The sequence below is a fragment of the Triticum urartu genome, chromosome 7 (genome assembly GCF_003073215.2).
Source record: "Triticum urartu cultivar G1812 chromosome 7, Tu2.1, whole genome shotgun sequence".
Taxonomy (NCBI): Eukaryota; Viridiplantae; Streptophyta; class Magnoliopsida; order Poales; family Poaceae; genus Triticum; species Triticum urartu.
This window is the reverse complement of record NC_053028.1, coordinates 377,046,937-377,053,202: the sequence shown is the minus strand read 5'-3', so window position 1 is coordinate 377,053,202 and position 6,266 is coordinate 377,046,937. Positions and strand designations below refer to the sequence as shown.

General features: G+C 44.1%; 1 long non-coding RNA gene across 1 annotated transcript; it reads right to left on the bottom strand.

Moving 5' to 3' along the window:
* Positions 1 to 200: 200 nt before the first annotated feature.
* On the bottom strand, positions 201 to 3,269 carry LOC125523782. The gene is made up of 3 exons (XR_007290378.1): positions 2,999 to 3,269; positions 2,300 to 2,913; positions 201 to 1,506 (listed from the first exon to the last, which is right to left on the bottom strand). It is a non-coding gene; the product is annotated as an uncharacterized LOC125523782 (long non-coding RNA).
* Positions 3,270 to 6,266: the final 2,997 nt, after the last annotated feature.

Sequence of the window (6,266 nt, the reverse complement as noted above, 5' to 3'; positions counted from 1 at the left end):
AGAGCAGTATCCGACTATGAATGAAATCAAACGAAAAAGAAGAACGACACCTGCCCTGCTAATCCCAGGCTCCCGACCCGGAACCTATCCCTTGATCGGAGAAGAAGCAGAAGAAGAACTCCAAAACAAGCAAGCATCGCTCTCACGTCATAGCATCGCATTACCTGTACCTGCAGATGTTGTTGTAGTAATCTGTGAGCCACGAGGACTCAGCAATCCCATCATCATGGGTATCAAGACTAGCAAAGCTTAATGGGCATGGAATGGATAAGTGGTGAGGTTGCAGCAGCACTACGCATTTGTATGGTGGCTAACTTATGAGTACAAGAATAAGAAGAGAAACTACACATAATGGTCGCAATCTAGTAATGATCAAGAAGTGATCCTAAACTACTTACGAGTCAATCATAACCCCACTGTGTTCTCTTCTCAAATTCACTCAAAAAGACACGGTCACGGTTATGCACGCAGTTGGTGTATTTTAATTCGGATCTAGTGTCAAGTTCTCGACAACCGGATATTATAAATTTCCCATCTTCCACATAACCGCGGGCACGGCTCTCGAAAAGATTAAACCCTGCAGGGGTGTCCCAACTTAGTCCATCACAAACTCTCATGATCCGCGGAGGAAAATCCTCCATTCTAAAACAACCTCATCAAGCTCAGAATCCCGGTTCACAAGACATTTCGACAATGGTAAAACAAAACCAACAACACCACCCGATGTATCGACAATCCTGATAGGAGTCGCACGTACCTCATTCTCAGGGCACACCGGATGGGCAAGACGTCGGGTTGGCTGAGACCCTAGTTGCCCAGGGGGCGCCGGACATCACCCAGTTTGGACCAACACTCATGAGGAGCATTGGCCCAAGTTTTTGATTAATTATCCTCGGGTACCGGTAAGTCCCTATGCAAGTTTTAGTTGTTATTAGGCAAATGGTAAAACCAAAGTTGGGCCTTGTTGGAAGAGTTTTATTGAAAGCGAATTGTTAAGGGGGTCCATAAACCCCGACCGTGTTAGGAACGCAAAATCAAGGAACATAACATTGGTATGATGGAAACTAGGGTGGCAGGAGTGGAACAAAACATCAAGCAAAAGGCTAAGCCTTCCACCCTTTACCAAGTATATAGATGCATTAATTAAATAAGAGATATTGTGATATCCCATGATAGCCATGTCCGAACATGGATAACCTGATACTGCGCCTACAACTAGCAACGCTATAAGAGGGGCTGAGCAAAGCAGTAACATAGCCAAACGACGGTATGCTGGGATGGTGGAAAAGGTTAGAGGCTTATCATGGCAATTTGGGAGGCTTGATAAACAAGTGGTAGGTAGCGCGACATAGCAATAGCATCGAGAAAACTAGCAAAGAAAAGATAGTAGTGATATTTAGGGTAACGGTCATCTTGCCTGAAATCCCGCTAGGAAGAAGACCGAATCCCTGAAGTAGACGAACCAACGTAGTCGAACGAATCCTCACAATTGCAACATTACCGGTACTACCGAGAAGAAGCACAACCAGAAAGAAGAAAACAACACAGTAAACCAACAAGCATAATCATGGCATGATGCACAATCAAGTATGATTCATGTCCGGTTTAATAAGGCATGGCATGGCAAAGTGCAACAAACAATACTTCAAATTAAGTGAAGCTCAATATGCAACGGGTTGCATATTGACGAAACACCACATTCGATTATTTAGTTCTCTCTCCTTTATATACCCAACAATATTAAATATTGTTAAACATGGCAAGAGGTGAAACATAACTAAACTAACTATTTAGGCAAGTTTAAATGAGGCCGGAAATAACAAACAACAATTTCGGAAAATCCCCATATGCATATGTCGAATTTGCTAGTATTCTGCCCTATACACAATTTTAGAGTTGTTAAACATGCAAAGTAATGACACCATGTTAATCTATGCATTTTCCACCCCATTTACATATAAAGTTTATTTAATTCGGAGCTACGGTTATTTAGTTATGAAATAAACCATTTTAACATGACATTTTGAGCAAAATAATGCAAACAATAACTTAAACATTTTTAACATGGATGAAAGCAGCATATTATGAAACTAGATAAAATTCTAAGCATGTTACATATTTAGTTTGTTTTAATCCGATGCACGGTTATGAAGTTATCATATGCATGAACATGAGGGTGCAATATGTAAATATGCAGTTTTCCTGGAATAATTAGCAAATTCACAAAACTGGAAAAAACAAGATACGGCCCGCATCTGAATAGGAAGCCCAACAGAGGAAAAGGCCGGGGGCTGCTCACCCTGGGCCTTGGCGGAAGCAGGCCGGTTGGGGTGGGATCTGGGCCTTAGAGAGGAAGCGGGGCGCTAGAGGCAGGGTCAACGCGGGTAGGGAAGGCCTGTGCGGGACGAGCGAAGCCCCTCTGCTCGATGCAGAGCGAGCAGAGGCTGGCGGCGCTGGGACTTGACGAAGGCGGGGCATCTCCGGCAAGGCGAGGATGGGGCGGTGGAAGTTAGCGCAGCGGCGGAGCTTGATGCAGCGGCCATGGTGGTCTCTTGTGAGCGAAAGCAGAGAGAGGGAGAGGGACATCATGAGAAAGAGAGAGATAGATAAGCATGAGGGGAAAGGAGCAGGGCTGTCGGGCACTCATCTCTGGTGAGGTTCCGGCCGCCGGTGTCGGCCGGACGACGGGGCGGAATCGAGGGTGATGGGGAGCTGCTGGAGGAGCTCGGGCAGAGGCAGGGCCACAGGGTTGTGCTCACGCCTCAGCACGCGAGGAGGCAGCTGCCTCGAGCGCAGCTTGCGGGGGCACGAACCCAGGCATGGGGAGGTGAAGCAGCGGTCTGGCGGCTTGAATTGGAGGCAGCGACGAGAGTTGAGGAGGCCAACGTCGTTCTTGGGCTTGGTGGCGCGGCCCTTGCAGGAGAAACACGACGACGACACGGTTAGAGGTAGTAGCAGGAGCTAATGAGAAACAGAGAGAAGACGCGCTGAGGAGGACCTGCGGGTCGGAGCAGCTTGACGATGGGATCGCTTGCCGGCGTGGGGCGAGGGCGCGACGGAGGGGGTCCTGGAGGTGGTCATCCGAAGTGGAGCCGGTCATCAAGGCGAGGTCGAGCTCGAGGCCACGACGCAGAGGTTGGAGCCAAGGGGATCGAGGAGCTCCTCTCCTATGCGTTGGCGACTGGAGTGGAATCGGGAAGAAGGTGGAGGCTTGGCTGCGTGTGGGATTGGGTCCATGGGGAAAACGAGGAGGAGACCAGGTGGAGTGGGACTGAGATCCGGTGCCTTTATCAAGTGAAGTCACGCTGCAACTTTACCCTTCTAATCTCTATCCAATCCACATCCTACGGTCCAGATCACACAAGGGGAAAGGCTCTCAACACTTAGCAGTTTTCAGCATAGCAGCAAACATCAATACAGACTAGCTGCAAACAACGATGCAATGGCACTTGAACTCAGTTTTATTTGAACAGATTAAAATCCAAAAAATAAAGATCTGTAGATACTCATGAGCAGACTATAAAACAAAATTTGGTCTAGTTATACAGTAGTGCATTATGCAATCAAAGTGGAATAAATCAATTGCAGTTGACACTAAATCCAGTAGAACTTGATATTAAAAGGCTGCAGCGCATAATGTCCGAATGCTACAGCAATAAGTGTCAATGTTGAGTAATCATCTACACAAAAGCAGGCCATTTTACTTATACATTTAGGCCAAAAGAGACTATCGCAACCCCCCCAAAATACTGTTGTTAGCACTGTCCAAAATACTACCTAACAACTTTGAAGATACTAGATCATATCATCATAAAGATATGATCGTCAACTCGTGAAGTTGTCAAGAGCTCGGTAAAGCTGTCAATTGTATCATATTCTTGACGCTTCTCACTACTTTCTTTCACCCGCACTTGCACTTCAGGTTGCAGACTATTGCCATTGTTCTCGACTTGCACTTGAGGCTGCGCACTATTTTTTTTTCTTTTGTTGTTGTTGTTGCTGCTAATGAAAATGAAAACTTATTTTGTTAGTACAAGAATGAATAACAACTCATATTACATACATACTACACCTTACCTTTGCTCCTTTTTTGTCGTTGCCGCTGATTTAGTTGGCTTTCGTCCTTTGCGTAACTTATCAAACCAGGTTGGCTTTCTCCTCAAATTTTTAGATGAAACCTCCTTTTTCTTCAGTCGTGCAGAACTAAGCAAGTCATTGGCTTGCTGCACATTTGGAACAACATTTTCTTGGTCATTGGAACATGCATCAGTAGCACCGGTGGCTGATGCATTGAGTTTATCCTCTAGTTGTGGCCAAAGACAAGCAAGTGCATCTTCTAGAATCAAACGACATTCGAGAGAGTTGGCTATTTTATATGTCATATCATGAAATTTATGAGACATATCTTTGTACCAAAGTTGAGCTTCCAATTTTGGATTTTCTACCACTTTCCTTCCTTGCATGTCATGTATACTTCCGTTGCGTGCTTCTCTAGTCCATCTCTTTAGGAGATAATGTGTTGGCAATGTCTTTACATTCATCAAATCAAGAACTTTCAAACTATGCCCACACAATATTCCAGCCCTATCGAACATTTGACAACTACATGAAGCGGTTTGGTTCAACGGATCACCAATCACTATGCGCTCCTCCTCCTCATAGGTCAAATCACCATGCAACCTCCCAATGGCAACAGCAAATTGGTTATTTTCCTCCAACACTCTAGTGCAAGCAGCCATGGATCTTTCATATTCACTTTGGAAAGATTCAAAAATAGTTGGAGTGTACACTTTACTTGCTTGCACCAACATGGGTGTGCACATCATGATTCTTGGCAATTTTTTTCTTGCCTCATATTCAGATTCCAATTCCTTTCTCCTTTTTACTTCAACCGTTCTCTCAAAATGCTTCAAGAATCGGACAATATGGAAATCAAATTTCAAATGGTTCTTCAATGCATTGTTGAAACTCTCACTTAGTTGTGTACTTCTCACTCTCAAACTGAAGACATCTCTCATATAACATTCAGCCCATTTTTCTTTCACCTTGTAGATGCTATCTAACCAAGTTTGCTTATGCACTTTATGTCTCATGTTGTCAAATGCTTCTTGAAATGCTGCCTTGTCCTCATAGCCATACATACAAGCACTAAAATCAGAGAGAATATGAGATTCCTCCTCCCCTTCATCTTCCTCTTCCACCTCCCCTTCATCTTTCTCATCATCCTTGACTGGAGATAAATGTTTGACATCATTCATCATAATGTGAAAGGTGCACAGCCCGTGATATGATTCCGTGAATACTTTCTCTATAGTTTTTCCCATTGCTACATCTTGATCCATATAAATAGTTCTAGGTTGTCGTCCATTATGCGCAGCTAGAAAAGTCTCAAATAGCCATATAAATGAGTCCTTCGTTTCATCAAACAGCAAGGCAGCACCAAAAATAGTGGTTTCTCTAAACTGATTGAGCCCAAGAAAAACACCAAATGGCCTATACTCTTTATTTGTGCCAAAAGTAGTGTCAAAAGTGACAACATCACCAAAATGCGCATAGTCAAGGATCATTTTAGCATCAGCCCAGAATATGTTGGTTATATCCTCCTCACAATCCAACTGTAGTGCATATTGGAATGATGGATTGTCAGCAATTTTTTCACGAAAATATTTCAACATACTTCCAGCTTGTCCAAAAGCCAACTCCCTCTGTCGCTTGGTTCGCAAATGATTTTTTTGGTCACGGCAAGTATATCCAAGGTTAATCGGTCCACCAACTTGATGAGAAGCAAACTCATGTGCAGCTTGTGGCATAATGCCGGAATCATCAGCGGTTTCAATTTCAAAAGCTTGTCGTTCTGAAATCTTTCTTTGGGATATCATCAAGTGGCGGGGTTGTGGCAATTGAAGCAAGTGGTTGTGTTCAAGCACAACCTCAGTTACTTCATAATTTCCGGCCTCTTGATCCAATTGGAAACACATATGAGCTTGGCAATTGGTTCTTGTTTCAGATCTAAAACGCTTTGGTGCTGTGTCAGTTAGCCCTTTTCTTCGATGACCCTTGTTGGAACAAACAAATCTTCATGAACCAACCTGACCATCAAGTCTGCTTTTGTTTGCGTATCTCCTTCTCACATCAAAGCCGGTGTGACCCCCATATGCATTCCAAAATGCCCAAGCCTCATCTACACTTCTGAACCTCATACCAACTTGAGGTATTCCCTTACCACTTTTTGCCATCCCACAACACTGGAAATTGTCAGGCACAAT